The 25736-nt window shown below is 46.0% G+C and overlaps 1 pseudogene; it reads left to right on the top strand.

The window, feature by feature from the left end:
• Positions 1-347: 347 nt before the first annotated feature.
• On the top strand, positions 348-18381 carry LOC109437855 (NADH dehydrogenase [ubiquinone] 1 beta subcomplex subunit 9-like; annotated as a pseudogene).
• The last annotated feature ends 7355 nt before the right edge of the window (positions 18382-25736 follow it).

Here is a 25736-nt window from a genome sequence, read left to right as displayed (position 1 = left end):
GGCACCTTGAGCTGAGCTGCCACTGAGCTCCCAGATGGCTCAGTTGTTTGGAGCGCATCCTCTCAACCACAAGGTTGCCAGTTCAACTCCTGGAAGGGATATTGGGCTGCGCCCCCTGCAACTAGCAATGGCAACTGGACCTGGAGCTGAGCTGCGCCCTCCACAACTAAGACTGAAAGGACAACAACTTGAAGCTGACAGCACCCTCCACAACTAAGATTGAAGGACAACAACTTGACTTGGAAAAAAGGCCTGGAAGTACACACTATTCCCCAATAAAGTCCTGTTCCCCTTCCCCAATAAAATCTTTAAAAAAAAAAAAAGTCTCACTTATCATTCAGGGTTGCATGACGTCGGCTCTGCCCGTAATCCCTGCAGCGCAGAACACGTGGAACCCAGGTAAGGGCCACATTGTACCTTTGGAGTTTTACGCTGACGTTTGCATCCTTGCCTGTGTCTCACTGTCAAACTCCGAATGGGCTGTGCACATACTCCTCAGGGCGGAATGACCTTCACCCTGACAGGGCTTGCCGACGTTCTCCTTACACAATTGTACTCACTTACCTGCCAGTAGTGATTGATAAATGTCTTTCTAAAGCTCTGGGCACTTTGCCTCAGCTTAAATTTTTCTGACGTTTCTACCTTTCTTCCTCAGCATTTGGATTTCTTTGGTTTCAAGCCACAGAAACTCACGGTAGCTCACTTAAACAGAAAAGTGGGGTATTGGGAGGACATTAGTTAGCTCATAGCACCAAAGGAAGGCTAGAGAACTAGACTCAAGGAGCAGAGGAACCAAGGCAGCCCCAGGGGATTCGGTAGCAAGAACCAAGTCCTGCCCCTGCTACTACTGAAATGAATGAGTGACAACTAGTTTTTCCATTCCCCCTATTCATGTCCATCATCCCAATCCCCAGCTGAGTCTAATTAGCATAATTACATATGGGCGGAGAAGAAAGGACACCTTAAGTGACAGTTCATTAGGACTGCACACACGGAACTCCCCAAAGAATCCAATGACCGTTCTGGGAGGAGAGAATGGAAGCTGGACTCAAATATCCATGAGTCCCCATTTTCTTTTCCTAACCTGCATTTCCTACTTTTTCTAATTATTGATAATAGGAGTGCCAAACATACCTTCCAAGGTTGTAGAAAATATATATATAAACAAATCCTTCCATATTGAAATTTTTCCCAAAAGGGATTAATGGTTGGGGAAGTTTGCTCTTACCCTTCAGCATTGAGTAAAAGATTAAAGAAGATAATGCATGCAAAATGCCTCGTACAGTGCCTGGCATGTAGCAAGGTTCATTAAACGTCATTGCCATTCCAGCACTTCCCCAGTGGTGTGCTGGAGCCAGCTTATACCAGCTCATGAGAGCTGATCACTGTATTTTTAGGAATTTTGTGAGCCAATTGACATAATATTAGTAATATGAAGTTGCCCTTGATGGAAATTTTACACCATGGAAACTGAAAGTGCTGCAAATCAGGACACCCACCCCATCACCCTCAGGCAATTGTTAAACATTTACCAGCACACTGTTGCCTCCACACCTTTCTTTCCTTCATAAGATGTGTGCAAAACCATGAAAGATTGCATATCACTTAGGACTAGATTCAGCTGTAAGTGACAAAATAGCAAACAGTGGTTTACTAGACATGAGTTCATTCTCTCTGACAGAAACAGTCTAGGTCAAGGTCGGCAGTTTGGGCTTGGCTAGTAGCTCTATTTTGTTGCCTCACGGCCCTCAGTGTCTGACTTTTACTTCATGATCTAAAATGGCTGCTCAAGTTCCACATTCCGGCCAATAAGAAATAGAAGGACAAAGAAATACACATCACTTCCTATTAAGTCCATTGACAGAGGTAACACACAACATTTAACCATGTCTAGCTGCAAGGGAGCCTTGGACATGTGTTATTTACTTCAAGCAGCCATATGTCCAGCTGTAATCTGAGAAGGTTGGGTGCATACTGGAAGACAGCAGGTAGTCCCTCTTGCTAATGGGAAGGATTTAGGAAAGTGTAGGAGAGATGGTGTGGGGATAGAGTCCCAGAGAGCAGTTTCCAGGCTCTCGGCCTCTCGTGGAAAGGTGCTGGCTCAGGTCATAGATGGCAGTCAGCTGTGACTAGTTGGCCATCAGCTGTTACCAGTTAGCTATTTGCCACTGATATAACTGCCGTGGCTAACAAGGGCAGATTGCAGTTAGCACAGCGGATTGCAGTTAGCAAGTGAGTTTGGTTGACAGAGAAGTGGATGGCAGGTTGCGGGTGGTGTAGCTCCTGTTTCCTTTGTCTCCAACCCAGTTGCCAGCAAGACTATAGTGGTATGACTCCCCTATCTATGGCTCCGTGGGTGTTCCTTTTTGGCTTCACCATATCCTGCATTCTCATGCGGGGAGTGGGAGCTGAGACCCCGCGTGACACCCTGCATGACAGATGGGAAACTGGTGCTTATGTGATGGAAGTGAGTGTGGTTTGTGGAACTGTGAGGGAGCTGAGTTGAAAAAACAAGGTGGAAGTCAGATCTGTGGGGACAGAGCCCCGGAGAGTAGTTTACAGGCTCTCGGCCTCACGTGGAAAGGTGCTGGCTCAGCTGTGGCTGATTGGCCGTCGGCTGTGGCTGGTTAGCCGATTGGCCGCTGGTATAACTGCTGCAGCTACGGAGGAGAGCCGAGGACTGCCGAGGAGCCAAGCAGAGCTGAGGAAAGCGGAACAGGCGAACCGAGGAGAGTGGAAGAGAGGAGAGGAACAGAGTCGAGAGAGTGGAGGAGAGTTGTTGGTCGGTTGGTTGGCGGAAAGGCGGACGGCAGGTCGCACGTCCGGTGAACCCAGCCTCCAGTGAGACCGTAGTGGTATGACTCCCCTACCTATGGCTCCGTGGGTGTTCCTTTTCGGCCTCACCATATCCTGCGTTCTTGTGTGGGGAGCGGGAGCAGAGACCCCGCAGGCCGCCCCGCCTGAAAAATGGCGCGGCGAGCAGGGTATGGTGGCGGCTGAAACTCTCCGGAATATACTGGAGCAGTTTACACGTATACAAGCTCGGCTTCGTAAGCAGGGTATGGTACCGGCCGAAACTCACCGAAGGATGGTCGAGAGGTTTATGCGTACAAAAGTCAAGCTTCGGGAGGCCCGCAAGGAGCTACGCCGGGAACGGGAGGCACGATCTGCCTGGGAACTCGAGCCTCCAGCTGGCACATCACCCTCTTGGCCATGGACGGCATTGCCTTCATTTTGGTGATCTGCTGCGGCCTTAAGCTCCGAGGGTGGTGGACGTCTTACACCGAGGCCTCCACCCACTCAGACACCTGGCACGGTGAGCAGGATTCCGATCAGGTAGGAATGGCGTCTGACTCTGGGCAGGAGGACGTGTGGCCCCACACAGTATATGGTGTTCGGTGGCCACTGTTCTCAGGAGTTGGACCCCCAAGGAGGGGTGGGAGGACATGGACGGCTCTCCGGCCAGTGTGGAGAGGGCCCTGCAGGCTCTGGCTGAGCGGTTGCCGGAGGAGGAGAAGGCTACAGCCGGCCGCGTGGGCTGGATGTTCCTCACGGCCTTGAGTCTCAACACGGAAAATGGTCTTAATGAAGTGGCCCGGTGCCTGACCAGGTGTCCCGGTTGGAAGCGCTGGAAGCCCGGGTCCGCCTGTTAGAACAGGGGCCCCAAGGTGGAGACTCTGAGGCAGAGGTGGAGGAAGCCAGTGGAGACAATGTAGCTCCCAACCCCCAAGCCCGGCCAATCTTTAAGCAAAGGGTAAAACGTGAGCAACCTTTGGGCCCCAGGGGCATTGCTGCCGGCAACCCAGCTGTGACTGAGTTCACAACCTACACCCCATACACTCCCACTGAGTTGCAGGAGCTGGGGAGGCGGTACAGACAGCGCCCTGGAGAGCCAATCTCAGCTTGGCTGTTATGTTTATGGGATGAGGGAGCAGACAGCATTCTCTGCTCCCCAGGCGAGATAGAAAAGCTAGCCTTCGTGACAGTGCATCCGTCCCTGCGACAAAGGTTACAAAACTGCCATAGGTTGGCCAACAACCAGGGCAACCATTCTCTAATGGCGTGGCTCACTGCTGCGGTACGCACAGTATGGGGACAGGCTGGCGAGCTGCCAGACACTGTGAGTCAATGGCAGTCATATACAGAACTTACGCAAATGATCCGTGAAATGGGTATGAGACATGCTGTTTTTAACCTCAACATGCAGGGCCCAGATGACGAGCTTTTTACTGCCAGCATGAAAGATCTGGTTTTGGATACTGCACCTGCGAGTGCTTTTGGATCCTTGATTGCTATTCTTACACCGTATGTGGGGTGGCGGATCCATGAAGTTACAACTGCCATGGCCACCCTAGGGGATGTTGAAAGCCGGAGGCAAAGGAAGTTAAGACAGGAGGTCCACACAGTTGAGACCTGGAAGCCCAAACCAAAGGTAAAGGGGCGAGGTTGCGGGCCTCAGAGAGTAACACGCGCACAGATGTGGCGTGATCTCGGGGCGAGCAGTGTCTCTCGCACGACAAGATCTCAGTGAGGGTCCAGGACAGCAGACCAAAGAATATTTATCTCATGCCATTAGAAACAGGAGGCATTGAACTTTTGGGTAGAGGACCTATATCATCAGAGGCATTTAAGAAATTTTAATCTGGCCCTTACCAGCTAGACATGTAGGAGGAGGAAGGTAATACAGGCGGTGGCAGGGAGGTCAGAGAGGAGGCTGATTTCACAATCCAGGTATGAGGTGATTATGTGGGGGCATTGGGAATGAGGAGGAAGAAGCCAATCTGAAAGCCATTTGCTAGACAATGTTTGATGGCCTGAAGAGGACTTTCAGGCTGGGGCCCCAACACACAGGGTCCACAGAGACATTGTAAACAGAGCAAACTGCCTTGGGAGGTGTGTAAGGGTGGGTCACCAGAAGCAGAGCCTGGCATGGGACTTTTGTGCACAGGATTGATTAGGGGAAGAGGAGGAGAGTGAGGCCAACAGGATGGCAGAGGGGAAGAAGCTAAGCGAGGCTGTGGGCTGAGCTGCAGTCCAAGCCCATAGGGAGGCTCTTGCCATCAATGGCTCCAGAGTCAGCTCCACATTGAGACAGGAAGGATGATCTTTTGCAGCCCCACATCAGGCAGTCATTGGCTGAGGTCTGTCCAAAGTGTGCATAAGGGGTGGGCTGGGGGAGGTGGCAGCTTAGCTTCCATTTGGTCCAGGGCAATTCTCCAGAAAAGGGAACCACTGTGTGTGGTGTCATGTGGGGTGTCAGGCGGGGTCTCAGCTCCCGCTCCCTGCATAAGAAGGCAGGACATGGTGAGGCCAAAAAGGAACACCCAAGGAGCCATAGATAGGGGAGTCACACCACTATACTCTTGCTGGCAGCTGGGTTGGAGACACAGGAAGCAGGAGCCACACGATCCGCAATTTGCTGTCCGCTTCTCTGCCAACCAACCCCACTTGCTAACTGCAACCCATGCTTGCTAGCTCAGCCATGGCAGTTATATCAGTGGCTAATGGCTAACTGGTAACAGCTGACGGCCAACTAGTCACAGCTGATGGCCATCTATTACCCGAGCCAGCACCTTTCCACGTGAGGCCAAGAGCCTGGAAACTGCTCTCTGGGACTCTGTCCCCACATGTGGTTATTAGGCAACATGCCTTGTTGCTGGGAGATGGGCGCATTTGCTGGTGAAAAGGATCTGAGTGAGGCCAGATGGATTTGAGGTGGCAAAGAAATAAGGTATTGACACATGACAAGTGGAAAACTGGAGGCACAAGATAGGAGCTCACGTGGAAGAGTAGCTAGCTATCAAGATATTATAGGGGGAGATCGGCACACAGGTGATAGTTTAACAAGAGGGAATGAGCTCGTTGAGGGCCATGGGTAGAGAGAGAGGAGCCAGCCTTTGGAAGGTAAGTGGTTACACCTTAGTGGGAAGGTGGGTGGGATAAGAGGAACCAATTGATAAAGCAAAGGAGAGATGAGTGGAAAAGCATGTTTGTGTTGTTGACCTTATATTATGACTGGAAGTCAACGGAAGAAGTTGAAGGCGAATGAGAATGGAGAAAATGTAGAAGTGTTTTTTTGTTTTTTTTGTCAGGTGGGAGGTTGTTGGTGGCTTTTGAGGGAAGAGTTTCACAGCAGGACAGGGTTACAAACTGCATGGTGAGGGCTAATAATGCTTTCAACATTTAGTGCCATTCCATTCTGACTAAGTCTCAACTCCTCTAGGGCACTTTCTGCTTCAATTTACGTGCTGCTCATTCTTGCTTGTCCTAAAGTTACTCTATGTTCCGGTTTTCTGATGTTCCCTAACAGATTATCCCAAGACTGAGGGTGTGAGACAGCCTTTGTTATGGGTTCTTTGGAGCAGGAATTTGGATGGAGCACAGTGGTGTTGGCTTGTCTCTGTTCCATGATGTCTGGGGTCATAGCTGGAAGACTAGAGAGCTGGGGACTGGAATCGTCTGCAGTATCCTTCACTCACATGTCTGGCAGTGGATGCTGGCTGGTGGCTGGGGGCCTCAGTTCTTCTGAACGTGGCCTATATTGGGCTTCTCTTATATGGTGGCTGGGTTACTGAAAGGCGTGAACCGTATTCCTTTTATGATCTACATTGTTTCCCCACGTACCACTGGTCACAGCAGTCACAGCACCACCTAAATTTAAGACGAAGGAACATGATCCCATCCTGGAGTGTCAGTCACATGACAAGAAGAGCACGGGGGAGGAGCACTCATCTTTGGAAATACAATCTGCCGTGCTCTGTCAAAGTTCTCTATGTGCTTCTAATGAGTGGCCCCATTTATTCAACAGTCATCAATAATAACGTCAGCTTGAGGACATTATCCTGGGGGCAGGGATCCGGCATGTGACTTTTATCTTCTTTAGTTTCACATTCTAAACATTTGTGCAGTTATAGGCCCACAAGAGACACCTGTGGAAGGAAGAATTCCTTTTAAAGTCTATCATTTATTTTAGTATTTTTTTTTAAAGATTTTTATTGGGGGGAGGGGAACAATACTTTATTGGGGAACAGTGTGTACTTCTAGGACTTTTTTCCAAGTCAAGTTGTTGTCCTTTCAATGTTAGTTGTGGAGGGTGCCGTTCAGCCTCAAGTTGTTGTCCTTTCAGTCTTAGTTGTGGAGGGCACAGCTCAGCTCCAGGTCTAGTTGCCATTGTTAGTTGCAGGGGGCGTTGCCCACCATCCCTTGCGGGACTCGAACCGGCAACCTTTGTGGTTGAGAGGATGCGCTCCTACCAACTGAGCCATCCGGGAGGCAGCTCAACTCAATGTGCCATGTTCAATCTTAGTTGCAGGGGGCGGAGCCCAATGGGAGTCAAGGAATGAAACCAGCAACCTTGTGGTTGAGCCCGTGCTCCAACCAACTGAGCCACTGGCCACCTGGGAGCTGAGCGGCAGCTTACTGGCTTTTTTCTTGTGGAGGGTGCAGATCACTGGCCCATGTGGGAATTGAACCGGCAGCCCCGCTGCCCAGAGCTTGCACTCTAACCAACTGAGCCACCCATCTGCCCCTATCATTTATTTTTCACATACACCGAATCATTTGATCCTATGAAAGCCAGCATGACCATTTCATAGTTGAAGACTCCAGGCTTAGAGGGGTAAGTGGGCTATCCCAGATGACTCAGCTAGCACGAGCTCAACTGTGACATGAGGTCTTCTGAGCTGATGTTACTTTTTAAAAGAACTTGATGGCTCCAAACAGCAAGTGAAATTTCTCAGGGCTGGGACTGTTTCTTCAATGCCCCTGCCTCGTCCATCCTCAGAGCAAGTAGCACAGGACTATGGATGGAGAACCCTCAGCTGCTCATGGACCGGTCCTGACTGGATACACCCATTTAACATGATGAGTTAGTATGATTTTGTGTCTCTTTTCTCAGGGGAACAGGCAAGGGCTAGGACACGAATCCTCACGCTGTATTCAGCTTCTGGGCTGGGAAGAAACCCAGGATAAAGATGCTTTCTGTGCTGGCAACAAACAGGCAGCACCCACATTGGGGGGCGAGGTAAGTGGGAGATGCCAAGGAGAGTTCAGGTGGAGCAATGAGGCGGTGACCTGAGGTGACTACATAGGAAGAGAGAAAGCCTAGAAGGGAAGGAGCAGAGGCAGTAGCTGAGAGGGAGCCAATTTCTGCCCCCTTCCCAACTCGAATCCCAGCCCTAAAAATGCTGCACAGCCTCAGGGGGAAATCCTGGCAAAGTATCTGATATGGGTGGCAGGGGTGCTGCTCTGGCTCAGAAGTGGGTGGGAGCAGACCTTAGAACTCACGTCAAGCCTCAGTTTTTCAAATGCCTCCTGTATCCTGCCACACTGTCCTCCCCAATTAATCTTTGAATCTCTTTAGAAATGTCCCTGGCTTACCAGTTTCCTCCTCAGAGATTGCAGATCAGGAAGGACCTTTGGAAACCACAGTTTCCACTTCTGCTGTGGGGGCAGAAAGCATGGGGCAGCCTAACCCTTTGACGCCTGGGAAGTAACAAAGAAGACCAAAATTAGCTCCGTATGTGTGGGACTACCATCTTAACCAGACCTCTGCTCTCCCACACCAGCCCTGCAGGGAGCTCTTAGGGGGTCTCTGGTTTCTGCCCATCGGATTCTCGATTCTCATTGCTCAGGCCCTCTGCAGGTAGCTCACTGTGACTTCTCACATCACCTTCAACCCCTGGGCTCACCTTCATGGACCAGCTTCAACTGTATCATTTGTGAGTCACTCTTGCTGCTTTGTCCCAGCCCATCAATATGCTTACTGCTCTCTCCCACGCAGGAATTACTCACTGCTTATGCCACCAATCCCTCTGGAATGTGCCCCCCTCCATGACATCCATTTTCCCCGCATCCTTTATTATTTTGTTTAAACTAACAATGTTGTTTTTCCCCTCTGATGATTAAAATGATAGATGTTTGTTGTGAAAAATCTGTAAAATACAAAATGTATACAAAACAAGATAAAAAGTACCCATAATTCCAAAGCCTACATATAGCCAACATTACCATTCTGGTGAGTTTCCTTCTAGTATTCTTCTTGGCAGAACCCCCTCCTGCTTTAGGTCTTCATGCATGCTGATTATTCCTCTGAAAAGTCTCTTGCTTACCCCAGTCTCTTCCTTTCTTCCCTGCCTCATTCTGTGAGTGAATCAACTCATCCTTATTATCATAAAGGTCATTCTCTCTGAAAAACCTTTCCTCTACCCCCGAGTTAGGTCTCCCTATTACACACTCACAGGACCCAGTACTTTTCCTTTTAGCACTTACCACAACTAGAAATCAACCATTGTTTTTGCCCTCGTGTGTTTAGTATCTGTCTTAGCTACTTGAGTTGACGTGATGTCCATGACTGGCGACTGGCTTTGCTGTTTATTCTGATGACCCTGCCATCCACCACAGGGTCCCATGTACAGAAAACACACAACACATCGCACCAAGACAGCTTCCTAGAATAACCACGTCTTCTCAGGACTTTAAATTCATTAATTTAACAAGTACAGTCAGTCAATTACCATATGCCTGATATGGTCCCAGGTACGGAATACCCCATTCTTGCCCTCAAGGCTCCCTAAGCCTTTTGAGGGAGAGAGATGAGTAAGTTAAGCATGCCCATGTGTCCTGGAGTATAAGATGACGAATAGTGGTAAGTAAAGCACAGAGGAAGAGCCCCTAACTTAGCCTTAGGGGAGGTGACACTCTTTCAATTTGTGTTTACTTCACAGAATCACAGGATATTAAAATTGGATGGGGTCACGGGATCAACAGGCCCATCCTTCCTGTAAGATGAGGAAACCAAAACAGTGAAGGGCAGGAAGGGGACTTGGCCAAAGCCATCGGGTAATTTATTGGTGGCAGATACGGGATTAAAACCTTGATGTTCAGACTCCCAACCCAGTGCACTTTGCGGTGCACCTTACGGGCCTTTGGAGTCCCCCGTTCTCTCCTCCTCACATTTTATTAATCTCGAGTCCTGTTGATTTCCCTTGTGTAGGTCTCTCAGATCTGTCCACTTTCCGTCACCGCCACATCAGCATGCCCCAAGCCTCCGTCATCTCCAGGCTGGGTGCCTATGCTCCCTCCTACCTTGTCTCCCAGCTTCTAGTCTTGCCCTGCTCACATCCCTTCTCAGTTTGCAGCCAGAGTGAGACTTCACAGACCTAAATGTGAGCATATCTATCCCCAGCATCTTTTCACCAAGCTTTTAGAAATATGTTCAAAATTCTTAGTGTGGTATATTAGCCTGTTCAAGCTGTCATAACAAAATACCATAGACTGGGGGACTTCAACAACAGAAATTCATTTCTCACAGTTCTGGAAACTGGAAGTCCAAGATTAAGGTGCCAGCAAGGTGGGTTTAATTCTGAGGCCTCTTCTCCTGGCTTGTAGGTAGCTGCTGTGCCCCATGTGCTCATCTGGCCTTTTCTGTGCGTGTATACAAGGAGAGAACTCTCTTGTGTCTCTTCCTCCTTTAATAAGGACACCAATCACATCAGATTAGGTCCCTACCCTCAAGACCTCATTTATCCTTAATTACCTCCTGAAGACCTTATTTCCAAATACTGGGGGTGCCAAAAAAATGTATATAAGTGGACACTTTGGTCAACGTTGCACAAGCAGTAGCTCGCCGTAATCAGAAGTGTCTGGACACTGATGGTAACCACTTTGAGCACCGCTTGTAATTGCAAAAATCAATTGGATTCATCTTTTGTTATCAGTATATATTGAGTATTATAATTTTAAGTTTTTTCCTTTCTTAAAATATGTATACATTTTTTGGCACCCTTTGTACATTGGAGTTTAGGGCTTCAACATATGGATTTGGGGGACACAACTCAGTCCACAGCAGTGTCTACCAGGCCCCTGTTGACCTAGCCCACCCTAGCAGTCTCTTCTAAGCCCCACTCTCCTTTCTGCCTCCATGCTTCTATATCTTGAATTTCTCTTGGTTCTTTGAAATGTCCAGATCTCTTGCAACTCTGATCCCTCCATCATCATCCCTTCTTTCTCTGCCTGCCCCACTCCTATTTAGTCTTTGTAAGGAAAAATCCATCTAGCTTTGGAATAAGTGAATATGGTTTTGCTCCGAGTCCAGTGACATCACAGAACCTGCCTTGGACCTCTGTGAAGAACTGCCTGTTCTTTTGAGAAATAAGATGCAAAGACAACCAATTACAAAGTAGAGGGTACAACCTCCTTTGTGAGTCAGAGACTGGACGCAATTTCTGTTTCATTGGTGGGCTTCCTCCCCACAGTAACTTTCCTAACAGGCATCATATTGAAGAAATAATCAAATTTAAAAGGATATGTTACGTAGCAGGATAGCTTATTATGAATTCAGTGTAACAACAATCTATTGAAAGTTAAAAGGAGAGTGAAGGTGTCCTTCCCTCCCCCTCTGCGTAGCCAGGACTCTGTTGCCTTGAATTTGTGGGTTCCTGGCCCTTGAGGAATTTGGCTCTTTGTGTGTTTTTGAAGAAAAGGGTAGAATCAGGCTGGGCGGGGCCCTAAAAGAAACCCATCCCTGAGGAGGCCTCAGTTTTGGAAAGTACACATGTCTGGGTTGAGAGAGGAAGGTGTGGTGGCAGCGGCTGGCCCCCATGGTGACTTGTGGCCTTCAGGGGCTGAGGGAAAAGAGAGGGAATGCAGTTTCTGCAGGCATGCGGAGGTCAGGCCTTTCCCAAAGCAGCCCCTCACAGGGGACTGGCAGCCAGGTCCAGGGTGACTGTGCTGGGAGGCTCTAGGCAGGCGTTTCCAGGGCCTTGCCAAATGCCCCAGCCCCCAGGCAAGGCTGTAGAGAAGTGCTCAAAGTATGTAATTAAAAATAAAAGATTATCTGAAACTAAAAACATTTTTAAGGAAGAACTGCACATTTGTGATTTTTTTCCTAGGAAAATAACTACGTTGATGTCCTCCGGCTCTGTCTCCATCTTCTCCACCTCTTCTTTCTTCTCAAATATCAAATTATTTTCAAAGTTTTTTTTCTCCTTCCTGGCTTTGCTGATGCCACGTTTGGGTGATTAGGCACTGCCCAGGTCAGCTCAGCAGCCTGACTTCTAATGGACTGCATAGGCCTGGGCGAGGAGCAAGGCAGTGCCGACACTATGGTCAGAGGATTAGACTCTCCTCTGTTTCCTCGGGACTGCGTGAGCCCTGGCTTCCTTGTATGACCCAAGAGGGGCAGTCTGAAAACTGTCAGACGCTAGAATTCCAGTCAGGGATGGTCATGGCTAAAGACAGATTTGATACGAGTGAGTCCACAAAGAAACAAGACATTGCCTGTGACCCAAGAGCTGTGGGTCTATGATGAATCCCTTCCTACCTGTTACATATATACGGACACACATGCTTCATGTTTCTAGATAGACAGACAAGGAACTGGTAACAATTATGGCTTCTGGGAAGTAGGACTGAGTCTGTCCTATATATATATATATATTTTTTTTTTGCCTGAGGTTTTTTTTAAAACCACTGAACAGATGTTTTTTTTTTTTTAATTTTTTAAAAAACTTTTATTGGGGAACAGTGTGTTCTTCCAGGGCCCATCAGTTCCAAGTCATTGTCCTTCAGTCTAGTTTCAGAGGGCGCAGCTCACCATCCCATGTGGGAATTGAACCGGCAACCTTGTTGTTGAGAGCCCGTGCTCTAACCAACTGAGCCATCCGGCCAACCCAGATGTTATTTTTATACTAAAAATATACTTCAAAAATTAAAATGACAGCAACAGTAAACTCATCAGACTGATAATATCTCCAAATTTCAAAGTATAGGACAGCTGGTGACTGCTTCCAGGAGGGGTGAGCTTGGGACTCAGGCCTGGGCTGCAAGAGGGCCAGTGATGTCTTCCAGCTGTGGCGTGTCCACTGGGCCACTGGACAGAAGGCTAAATATAGACTAGGCTGAGAAGTCTGCCATGATGAATTGGGGCTGGTGCTAGAACATTCCTTCACTCCGTTAATGAGCACCCACCTCATCCCTAAGTTCCAAGCACCGAGGATGTAGGAGTAAACAAAGCAGACAGGGCTCGTTGATCCCCAGATTTGGAGTCCAAAGGAGGAGCTGTGTGGGTCACACTGGCCTGGCAGGAGAACAAAGAGGACAGTGCGAAGCACAGAGGGTCCAGGAAGACCCGATGGCAGGGCGAAGGGGGGTGTGCACCTTTTCCAGGGCATCTAGTTCATTAGAACCTCCTCTCAGGATCTCCTCTTTGCTCTTTGAGGGGTTGGAAGGTTTCCTTTTCATTTAAAAATACTTTTTCTTTAGTTAAAAATTTTATTTAAAAATTAACATACAGTAAAACTGACTTTAAAATGTATGGTTCTACATTTCAGTTAACACATGTAAAAACTCATGTAATCACCACTACAATCAAGATAGAGAGCAGTTTTACTGCCCCCAAAACTCCCTCATGCTGTCCCTTTGTAGTCACGTCCTCCCTTCCACCCCCACAACCCCTTGCTGTTCCGATCTGCTCTCTATCACTGTAATTTATCTTTGCAAAACATCACATAAATGGAATAATATAGCATGTAGTCTCTCGAGACCAGATTTTTTCACTCACCACAATGCTTTTGCAATTCACCTAAATTGCTGTATGTATCAATAATTTGTTTCTTTTTTGTTTCTGGATAGGATTCCATGGTAAGGATACACCAAGTTATTCACGTACCCATTGTAACCCAGTTTTGGGTAATTACAAGTGAAGCTGCTATGAATATTTAATATATCGGTTTTTCTTTGAATGCATTTTTATTTCTCTCAAGTGGGATTGTTGAGTTGTGCAGTAAGTGTATTAACTTTATAAGAAATTGCCAAATATGCAGGGCATGGCTGCTTTCTACCAGTCCCGATGAGTGTTCCTGTTGCTTTGTGCGCTCACCACACTTGGAGGTGCTGTCAATATTGTTTAATTTAGCTCTTCTAACGTTCATCATGGTTTCAATTTGCATTTCCCCAATGGCCAAAATGTTGAGCATCTTGTTATATACTTATTTGCCTTCCTTATATCCTGTTTGATGAAGTATCTATTCAAGTCTTTTGCTTATTTTAAAATTGGATGTCTTTTCTTGCTGTTGAGTTTTGAGAGTTCTTTATGGATTCTGGATATATGTCCTTTGTTGGATATGTGATACTTTCTTCCATTTAGTACCTTGTCTTCTCATTCTCGTAACAGGATATTTGGCACTATATATATATATATGTACTAATATATGTACTAATATATATATGTGGTTATATATATGTCGTTCTATATATGTAGTAATATATATATGTAGTAATATATATATATATTACTTTGATGAAAAATGTTTCTTTTATTACTTATTTTTATTGAGATATAACTGACATATGGCAAAATGTACTAATCTGAACTGCATGGCTTGATTAATTTTTACATTTGTATTGACGCATTTAACGACCCCCCAGATCAAGACAGCGTCACTCCAGAAGTTTCCCTTGAGCCCCTATCTAGTTGATATGCAGCATCCCATTTCCTACCTCCTCTGAAATGCTTGCTGTTCTGACTACTAGCATCATACATTAGTTTTGCCCAGAAGGTTTCTAAGGACTGTGCTCCAAGTTTTGTGACCTACTTGGTTTTGTCCTGGAAATTGGAAGTCTCCAGAACCCTGCCTTGGAGAGAGATTCAATGTTCCTCACCGGATGTGATGCAGAGGCCCGTGAGCAGTGCTGGTCTTCTTACCATCTTGCTTCTGGCATGCCAGTGAGCCACGTTTTATACCAGGATCCAAAAACTTGGTAGAAAATGGCAGAAAAGATCTAGGCATCCTATAAATCCAGTGACATGGGAAGGGCAAAGTTCCAGGAATCAATAGGCATGGGTTCAGCCCCCCTCTCTAATGTCTACTGCACATCCTTGAACAAACTACATAACCCTGGGCCTCAGCCAGTTCATCTGTAAAGTGGGAACAATAATACCCACAGTGCTTATCAGGCCTATTCACCAATATTTGAGTCTCTGTCTCCTTTCATGTACCTAGGAAGATTGTACTTTGCCACCCCATTTAACTCTCATCCATGAACCCAGGCATGGCTATGTGACTTACTTTGGCCAATTGAAATGTGTCCCTTCTACGTGGAAGTTTTAAGAGCCAGCATGTGCTTTCCCACATTCTTTCCTCCTTCTATGTGCAGCTGGCAATATTCTAGATGGTGGCTGCTCTGTCAATCTGGATCCTGGAATTAGGACAATGTTGACTCAGAGCAAAGCCTCAGCCAACCCACCATTGATACATGGCAAGAATGATAAATAAATCTTTGTTGCATAAAGCCATTGAGGTTTTTGAAGTTGTTTGTTACAGAAGCATAACCTAGCTTGCTTAGAGGATACACCATATTATAGATATTACCAACAGTATATGAAATAAAATGTATGGGACTTCTGGGAACAAATTAAGGTTTGATTCCCTTCCTTTCACAATCTCCTTTCTTTCTGAGGAGTCATGAACCCAGAGAAACTCTTACCAGCCTAGAACCCTTGATAAGAGAGAAGAGAACAGACAGACAACCACTCAACCACAAAGAAATAAGAAGAGAAAAGGATACAAAGCAACAAAGGATACAGAACTATGACACAGAACAAGGAGGAGAAGCAAAGTGATAAAGGAGAGACAAAGTAAAAGAACAGGGAGAAGAGAGATACAGAGGCTGCCTGAGACACAGGGGATTCTAAGAAAAACAACTGTTGGGGCAAATGGAAACTGTATCTTTTTGATAGTCAAGCAACATCATCTCTTATGGTAGCTGAACAAATAAGCTTGGGTTCTAGTAGTTTCTGGTCATCCATTTATCAGTCTTTCCACCCAACATTTACTGAGCACCTACTGTGTGCCTGGCCCTGTGCTTGTGCTGCATTTACAGAGATGAGCAAGACCTTCTGCTTTCAAGGATCCCCCAGTCTGGTGTGAAACAGTCCCATGAACAGTTAGGACACAATTTGGCTTATGCAATGATGGAGGTGCTTTCAAGGTATTAAGAAAGGAGAAGGGGAACCAAGTCCTGCTCGGGAGAGTCAGAAAGGGCTTTCTGGAAGAAACGGTCTTGAAGGATAACTGGGAGTCAGCAGAGGCAGGGTGGCTGAGGGCATGCTGGGCAGAGGGGCAAGGAACCAGGTGTTAGAGGCAAGAAACTACAGGTGATTTGGGGTAGCTGGAGCCTTGATATGAGGCAGTGGGCAACAGAGATGAGGTTGGAGAGGAACTCAAGGGCTTATCACAGGCTTATCATGGCTTTCATCAGGTGGGCAAAGACAAATTTGGGAGATTAAGCAGAAAAGTGACATGGTCATATTTTAGCTGAATTGCTCTGCCTTCTATGTGGCCAGTGTATTGGGACAGAATCTCTTCTCATGAGATACCTTGGGATTGGGCCTGCCCAGCCCAGGCGGTGTTCCGTGTGCTCTGTGTGGAGTAACTACTCCATTCATGACAACCGGTGACAAGGGCGTTCTTATCATCCCCATTTTGACCTTAAGGTGACTGGGCACAGAGAGGTTCAGTTATGTGTCCTGGCCCCAGACCACTCTCCCTCCTGCCTTCTTGGGGTCTGCTGTTCTGGGAAGGCTTTCACAGAGGCAGAATTTTGCACTGGTGTCCTGCTTCAAGTTTAGGAAATCTTTCACAGTGATGACCTCAGTCCAGCCTTGCAACAATAGCTTCTGTGAAGTAGGTATTATTCATAGCTAAGAAAACCGTCCAAAGAAAATCAAATGATTTGTCAAAGGTCAAAAGTTAGATGGCAGAGCTCCGACTCAGCCTTGCATATTCCGACCCTGAGTCAGCTGTTAGGGGCCATGTTCATTTGTCAGTGGCTACTGCAGCGGCCTCACGCTCAACACGTGTGGTTCACAGGCCAGGGCACTTTCCACTCCACTCAGCTGCCTCCTGTCCAGTAAAATGCTTTTCTGAAGGGAGCGAGAGAGTCACAGAGAAATGAGTTGTTGGCCCATTTCCTACAGTTGGGCAATGGCTTCCGCCATCTGGACTGGGTGACGTCAGCTGCCTGGATTTCTGCCAGTTTTCTCCCGCCCAGGAAGCAGACTTCCGGCAGGGCTTTCAGCCATCTCTGGCCTCACGGAGGAGCAGACCTCTCCGTTTGCAACGTGAGAGACTGAAAATCAGATCTCAGGGAAGGTTTCACTGTAGGGAAGGACGGAAAAATGGGGAAGAGGAGTTCAAAGGACACTCGCCGGGGATGAGCAGCGAGCCCCTCTTCTGGGGCCCAGGGTCCTTCGTGGGGCAAGAGGGGAGGACCCAGGGATCGGACTGGGAAGTTTAAGATTTTGTGACTAACAGACTTAAGTAAATTGGGGGTGGAGGGGGAGAAAGGTAAGCAAAGCTGAGGAAATCTGGAAAAATTACACATAAAGATAGAAATGCAGAAGGTCAAATATGGGCCAAGAATAGAATGTTGATCCCAACGCTCATGCACTTTTCGTGGATGCCAAGTCTAGAATAAATTGGTAACATAGAAATATAAGCAGCCTTCATTTCTTTACTTTTTTGAATTACAAAAGTATACGCATTGGAAAAAAAACACTAAACTGTAGATAAAGTAGAAAGTTAAAGTGCCCGTCCCCAACCCACTGTCCGCGAGTCCTGGTGGCTCATAAACGCTGTCATGCACTTTAGCTGTTCCTTCAGCCAATGTTCATCACATTTAATCCTCACAATGGTCCCATGAGGTAAGAACTATTACTGTGTCTTTAAAAAAAATTGTGGTAAAACAGACATAGCATAAAAGTTACCACATTAGGGATACTGGCGGCCGCTGAGGGTGAGCGGGCCATCATGGCGGTCTGGCCTACCTGACCCAACAGCAGACGGTGTTGCAGTTTTACAGGTGGGTGCTGTGCCTCCTCGAGACATGGTGCATCCAACAGGGGCAGATGCAAGTCCTTTGCTTGTTTGGTGAGAGTGTGGTTTAAAGAACATAAGAATGAAAAGGACTGTGGTGAGGCTGCCCAGGTGCTAAGGGAGCCAGAGGAAGAATTCTGGCAGCATCCACAGCCATCTGTCTCCCCAGTCTCTCCTGGGGGCACCTCCTCTGAGAGATACAAGTGTTCCAGGTTCCTATGTGGTGCTTGGGTGCCTGGCATCCTTCTGAGAAGGCAATGTATCCTGTTATCTTTGCCTAGAGAGAGCAGTGGAAGGAACTGCAGAGGGAAAGCGAGGGGTGAGAGGTTAAGCAGCCGCAGGACAACACTTGTCTAGTGGTCCTAAGACTGAAGCTTTGCCCCCTGCCTGAAAGGAAGGTGACTTGCCCCCACTGTGGTGGCATATTGTGACCAGGCCCTGGGAGTGGCCCATGAAGAGAAAGAAAGAGGAAGACACCTCACCATTCATGCTGGCAAGGAAATAAGTTATAGAATATAACCATTTTTAAGCATACAGTTCAGTGGCATTAAGTACATTTACACTGTTGTGCAGCCATCACCACCATCCATCTCCAGGGTTTTTCTATCTTCCCACCTGGAAGTCTGTACCCAGTAAACAAAATCCTCCCATTCCCTCTTCCTTCAGCCCCTTGCAACCACCATTCTACTTTCTGTCTCTTTGAACTTAACTACGCCAGATACCTCATATAAGTGGAATCATATAATTTTTGTCCTTTTGTGACTGGCTTTTATTTCACATAGCATAATGTCTTCGAGGTTCATTTGTATTGAATCATGTGTTACAATTTTCTTCCTTTTTAAGGTTGAATAATATTCCATTGTGTGTATATACATTTGTTTATCCATTCCTCCTTTGATGGACCCTTGTGTTACTTCTACCTTTTGGCTATGGTGAATAATGCTGCTATGAATGTGGATGTATGTATCTGTTCAACTTATGCCTTTGTTTTAAATAACAGCTATATTGAAATATAATTAATATACCATACAATTAACACTTTTAAAGTGTAAAATTGAATGGTTTTTAGTATAGTCACATAGTTGTGCAACCAACACCACAATCAATTTTAAAACATTTTCATGACCCCCAAAAGAAACTGCATAGCCATTAACAGTCACTCCAAATTTCCTCTCAGAGCCTCCCCTCTCTAGCCCTAGGCAACCACTAATCTACTTTTTGTCTCTATGGCCTAGTCTGGACATTTCACATAAATGAAATCATACAATATAAGGCCTTTTGTGTCTAGCTTCATTCACTTAGCATAATGTTTTCAAGGTTCACACACATTGAAGCATGGATCAATACTTTGTTTCTTTTTATTGCCGAAATACTGTTCCATTGTGTGGGTATATGTGGCACACAATTTTATTTATCCATTCATTTGGACATTTTTGTTGTTTCTACATTTTGGCTATTATGAATAATGTTGATATGAACATTCGTGTACAAGAATGTGTGTCATATGGTAAATCTATGTTTAACCTTTTGAGGAACTGCCAGGCGGTTTTCTATAGTGACTGCACCATTTGACATTCCCACCAGCAGTATATGAGAGTTCCAGTATCTCCACTCTGTCTTTTGGATCCTAGCCATGTTAGTGGGTATGAAGTTGTATCTTATTGTGGTTTAGATTTGTATTTCCCTGCTGCCTAATGGTGTTGAGCGTCTTTTTATGTGCTTATTGGCCATTTGAATATCTGTGGAGGATTGTTTATTCAGATCCTTTGTCCATTTTTAAATTGAGTTATTTTTCTTTTATTACTGAGTTGTAAGAGTTCTTTATGTGTTCTTATATAACATATAATCATGTACGTGCCCTTAACAGATATATGATTCACAAGTATTTTATCCCATTCTGTGGGTCATCTTTCACTTTCTTGATGGTGATCTTTGAGGTACAAAAATTTTAAATTTTGATGAAGTCCAATTTATCTATTTTTTTCCTTTTGTTACTTATGCATTTGGTGTTATGTCCAAGAAACCATTACGTAATCCAGGGTCACAAAGATTCATGCCTATGCTTTCTTCCAAGAGTTTAATAGTTTTAGATCTTACACTTAAGTCTTTGATCCATTTTGAGTTAATTTGCATATGTGGTGTGAGGTAGGGATCCAACTTCATTCTTTTGTGTGTGGATTTCTAGCTGTGCCAGCGTTAGCTTGCCTTTTTACAGATAAAAAAATTGTGAGCTCCATGAGAAAAAGGACTCTGCCTGGTTTTGCTCACCACTGCATCTTCAGGATTCACGGAAGCCCCGTGCCTGACAAATACAAGATGCTCAATAAATATAGGCTGAACGAATGAATCTATGAGTGATTGAGACTTAGAGAAGTTAAATAACGTGCATAGTTCAGTCAGCTGGGAAGTGGCCAGACATGGTTCAAACCCAAGGCTTTTCATTCATTTTTAATTAAGAGTGTTTGTGCTATGAAACTTTCTCAGATTTCCAAAAGCTCTTAACCACAACTAGATTTCCTCCGTTTCATTTGCTGTATCATTCCAATGATTCCATTGTTTGTGAACAGCCAAACTTTTAAAATCTAACAAGGCTTGTGCCCCTTCTGACTCCCCACCCCTCCCTCACTCTCCCACAGCCACAGACACAAAGACTCCACTTCCTTCTATGGCAGTTTTATAGCTGGAAAGTTCTAGATAACTTGACCGCAGCCTCCTGCTGCACAATTTACCATAAATCTTCAGGAGTGTTTGGTGTAACCGTTTATGGTGGGACCTGGTTTGATGTGGGAGGCCTTTTGGGTATGTGGGAAGCTTTGTGCAGCACTGTGTGAGGCACCGCCTGGGTGAGCCCATGCCGTTGCTCTGGTTCTGATGTGGAAGGTCCTTGGTGAACTGTGGTTTCTGATTCCGGAATAGCTTACCATCTCAGAGGAGAAGGAAGCCAGGTGACATAAGCCCCAGTTATAGAATATTTTGATGGATTCACCTCTTTTTGGATGAGGACGAAGGAGAGTCCTGAAGAGGAAAAGAGATATGTTCTCAAAGTTTCCGAAGTTAAAGCCCAACACTATGGTGAGTTGGGTTGAAGTACCAGCCCCCACCCTGACAGTGTTGAGTTTGGGCTCCCCCTGTTGGATGCTTTGGAAAATACTTATTTGAAATTCAGGAAAAATTAAGACAAGGGTAGCGGCAAGCAAAAGAACATTTATTGAGAGAGAGCTTGCTATATATTTGGCATTTTAGGCATCTCATTTTACCCTAAAGTAATCCTATAGACAGGGTTAATCAATCCTATTCTGCAGATTTGGAAACTGAAACTTGCCCAAGGTCACACAGGGATTTGAACCCAGAGCTTTCCCTAAAGTCCCTAAAGTCCTCTGAGCCAAGGGAACCACCGCTGAAATGGCAGGCAAAGGCCCCTCCCTTCCTTCACTTCCACTGGGTCTGTTGCTCATTTTGTCACGACATCCCAGGGGCCCAGGGGCCCAGGGACGGTCTGCTCCCATGATTCCCCCTTAACCAGTGGTGTGCTGGAGCCGCTCAGGCTGACTGGTGAGAGTAACTGTTAAGTATTCAGAATGATACAAGCTGGTTGTAAAACCTGTGGTAGTTGGAAATTGGTCATGGGGAGAGGGAGTATTTACATGGTGGAAATTGGTAACCTCTACAAATCCAGGATTTCAACCCCCCATGCTAGTTATCAGCATGCCACTATAACTGAACCCTCCGCTGAGGTCCTAAATGCCCCTAAGTGAGCACTAACTTTGATGCCCTGAGTGATTGCTAAGGACTACAGGGTCAGCCCCCAGTAGTCACTAACTTTCAGCAGCAGACTGAGGAAAGATAGACATATCTGTTGGAAAATGAGGAAGTGTGTGCACATGGGACAGAGAAAAGAGGGTGGAGAATATTGGTTATTCACACATGGACAAAGTACCAATGTGTTTAACCACAGGGATCTTGGAGCAGGGGGGCGGGGGTTATGGCTTGTCATTAGAGTCCTTTTCTTTCAGAGCAATGGAAGAAGAGATGCAATTCATGTGGAAACTAGAAAAGTGCCTCCGACCGGGGGTGGGGAACACTACACAACTCCGAGAGGGGAACTCTGTCTGTGGAGAGAAAGAGGTCTGGGGCGGGAGGCAGTTTGTGGACCACATTCCTGACCCTGAGACTACAGTTGGGGTCCTTTTCCTGCCAGGTGGTGACTACTCTGGCATGGTCCCCAGATTACCCAGCGCTACAGGCTCTGTGCTGAGCCAGAGGCCTCTAAGCCAACTCAGGATGCGTTGGGCCGTCTCCATTTGAGGACTGGAGTCAGGGGACTTCCTCGCTAGTTGAGATGCTGCAAAGAAACAGCCACCTCCCATGATAAAATAAGAGGTACATCCTTGTGGGGGGGGGGGTGTCTCGTGGGGAAGAGAAGGGACTTCCCAGCTCTGCCACCACTGGAAGTTTCCCTGACCCAGCGGCACTGAAGCCATCAATTAGACTTCCCTAAAGGCTTAGAGAAGAAAAGGGAAAGCAAAGAAGTGAGCAGCAGTCAGATAATCTGACTCACAAGGCACAGCGGGTGTACCTCCCACTTACAGGGACTTCTCCTCCCATGTTCCTAGCTTGCTGCCTTCCTCTCAAAGAAACTCCTTGAGTCTGAGGGGAGAAGGTTAGCGACTCGTGGAAGTTACCACCACTGTCTATTTACAGCTCCCTTTCTGAGTTCTAGGTCCCTGCCCGAGGACTTACCTCACCTCTCCCTCCTGCTGCCAGAATGACCACCTCTTACAGACCACACTTCCTGCCAAGTGTGTGACCTTATAATGTGGGGCATAGCAGGAAAACCACTGGTCTCCAGGTAACCCCCACACAGTGAGGTTGGGTTGTTGTCGTTTGTTTCAGGTGTTGTTGACTAAACACCCAGATTGGATAGGTGTCTGCAGGGTAGGAGCTGTGCGACTGATGTGACATTTAGGATTAATTAGCCCTTTCTGCAGGGCAGGCTTCCACCCCCTGGTACAGCTTCTATGCCAGGGGGGCCTGGGCTGACCTCACTGGCAAGGTGGACATGGAAGATGGATGTGTGCAATGGGAGGGAGGCTTGCACTGAGGCTGCCAGGTTTCTGTGAAGCAGAGGGTCGCACCCTGTGGCACAGAAACTGAGAATCAGCTAGCTATCGGCTGGGGCACCACCTTCTCTAACCTTTGAGAGTACCTGCTTCCACTGCTGTGCACATCCATTCATTCCACAAATGTTTACCAAGTTTCTCTTAACGGTCATGTGCTACACAAGACATTAGACATAGAAGCGAACATGACAGCCATCTTGTCCCCATGGTGGTCACAGGACAATGGGCTGAAAGACATAGGGCAAGTATTAAAGAGTACTGGGCATTATGAGGGAAAAGTGCAGGGTGTATCACGAAGTACCTACTGAGCAGGAGAGAAGGTGGGAGTCCCAGAGGGCAGGGAGCATGCCTGGCTCCTGTACTAGAGCCAGTTTGGCTGGAGGAGGCATGGATACATTTGGTTGAAAAGATAAAAGAATCTAGCTGAGTAAAGGGATTGTGTGTGCGGTGAGGTGGGGTTAACCCTTCTTTAGCTCAGCTTGGCAAACAGCTTTCGTAAAACTGTGGATACTCTGTCTAATTAATGAGAGGTAAGAGAGTGATAGTAACAAGATGCACACCACTGGGGCAACTTACCCAGAGAGAAGCCCTGATGCAGTTTCCTTTCCACTTGGGCTTGAACCCTGAATTGACCACTTACTAGATATGAGAACTTGAGTGAGTAGCCCACATTTCTGGTGCCTTGTTTTTGGTAAATTCTCTCTATCTCCTAGCATTGTGAAGATAAAAGACAATGTATGTAAATTTGAATGTTACTGTATGCTATAATATTAACACTATATTATTATAGTATAACTGTTATATAGAGTATATGTATATTATATACGTAGTATAGTATTTATATACAGTATGGTACTATATATAGCATACATATAATACTGGGGAGGGGGTAGCCAAAAAATGTATACACATTTTAAGAAATGTTATCTATGTATTACTTTTCAAAGTTGAATTGAATTGCGATAGCAATATATAGTATGTTCACTCAAAAGATGGAATTGATCAAATGAATGCTAGCGTCACTATGCGACAGGCAAAACAGTCAAAGAAAATGGCAGAAGCACGGTTGTCATTCAAGGAGCGCAAAAACATCTTGAAGTGGTATTTGAAATTCGAGAATGTTGTGGAAGTACACCGACAATGGGGGCGTGAGTATGAGACAGATCCTCCAACACGCGCCTAACTATCGCACGCATTCGTCATAAGGTTGAGACTCATGGTGCTGTGTGTGATGTGCACAAGGGGAGATTTGGGAGGCCTCGCATAGAAACAAGTCCTGATTTTTCTACTATGGTGTTGGAACAGTTTACACACTCACCGCAGAAGCCTACCAAACAATGTTCGCCATAATCAGAAGTGTCTGGATGCTGATGGTAACCACTTTGAGCATCTTTTGTAATTGCAGAAGTCAAACATGACTTGTATTCATCTTTTGTTATCGGTATACAGAGGTCTGACAATTAAGTTCACAGAGGTCTGACAATTAAGTTCACAAGCTCATCCTAGAAAAAGTGCTACATACCTCGTTGCTGAATATCACTATCGTCACCTTTAAAGTACTCGCCTTGGGAAGCTTTGCACTGATGCCAGTGCCTAGTTTACCCTTCAAAGCAATTTTGGAACTCTTTTTCTGGAATGGCCATCAGAGCTGTCATCGTATTACCCTTGATGTTCTGAAGGTCATCAAAATATCTTCCTTTCAATATTTCCTTTATCTTTGGGTAGAGAAATAAATCATTGGGGGCCAGATCAGGTGAGTAGGAAGGGTGTTGCAATACAGTTATTTGTTTACTGGCCAAAAACTTCCTCACAGACAGTGCCATGTGAGCTGGTGCATTGTCGTGATGCAAGCGTCATGAATTGTTGGCAAAAATTTCACACCATCTAACTTTTTCACGCAGCCTTTCGGCACTTCCAAATAATAAACTTGGTTAACTGTTTGCCCAGTTGGTACAAATTCATAATGAATAATCACTCTGATATCAAAAAAAGCATTGCAACAAAATTCGCAAACTTAATCGTCAGACCTCGTACAAGTCATGTTTGACTTCTGCAATTACAAGAGGAGCTCAAAGTGGTTACCATCTGAGTCCAGACACTGCTGATTATGGTGAACTACTGTTTGAGCAACATTGACGAAAGTGTCCACTTGTGTACATTTTTTTGGCACCCCCCCCATATATTATATATATATATATCTCATATATATACTATACACTATACTATATAGTAAAATATAACTACAACTAATATTATAACTGTTAATATAATTAATAATTATAATCTGTGGTAGCTAGTATTATTATTTATGTACACTAAGGTTATATCCCAAAAGACTTTGATAGTTACAAAAGAGGACATAAAAGTTATCATCTGGATATTGTTAAACAAGAGTAAAATAATAATCTTCTGCCATGTGAGGACATGGGGGAACAACAGCCATCTATGAGCCAGGAAGCAGGCCCTTACCAGGCACAGAATCTGCCAGCGCCTTGATCTTCAACTTCCCAGTCTCCAGAACTGTGAGAAATAAACTACTGTTGTTTATTAAAAAAAGAAAAAAAAAGTGAAATAATAAATCAAGTAGGAAGGGAGGGAAGGTGTGTATACAGTGCTAGATGATAGCTATGTAGAGAGAGGATGAGCCCTTGGAAGATGAACCAGAAGCCTATGCAGTTGGGGAGAGGCCCCTATGTTTGGCCTGCTGACTGCTTTTACCAGCCTCCCTCCCCACAAGATG

Source organism: Rhinolophus sinicus, chromosome 2 (assembly GCF_057876585.1).
Source record: "Rhinolophus sinicus isolate RSI-liver-muscle chromosome 2, RSI-T2T, whole genome shotgun sequence".
Taxonomy (NCBI): domain Eukaryota; kingdom Metazoa; phylum Chordata; class Mammalia; order Chiroptera; family Rhinolophidae; genus Rhinolophus; species Rhinolophus sinicus.
This window is presented reverse-complemented; position numbering and strand designations above follow the sequence as displayed.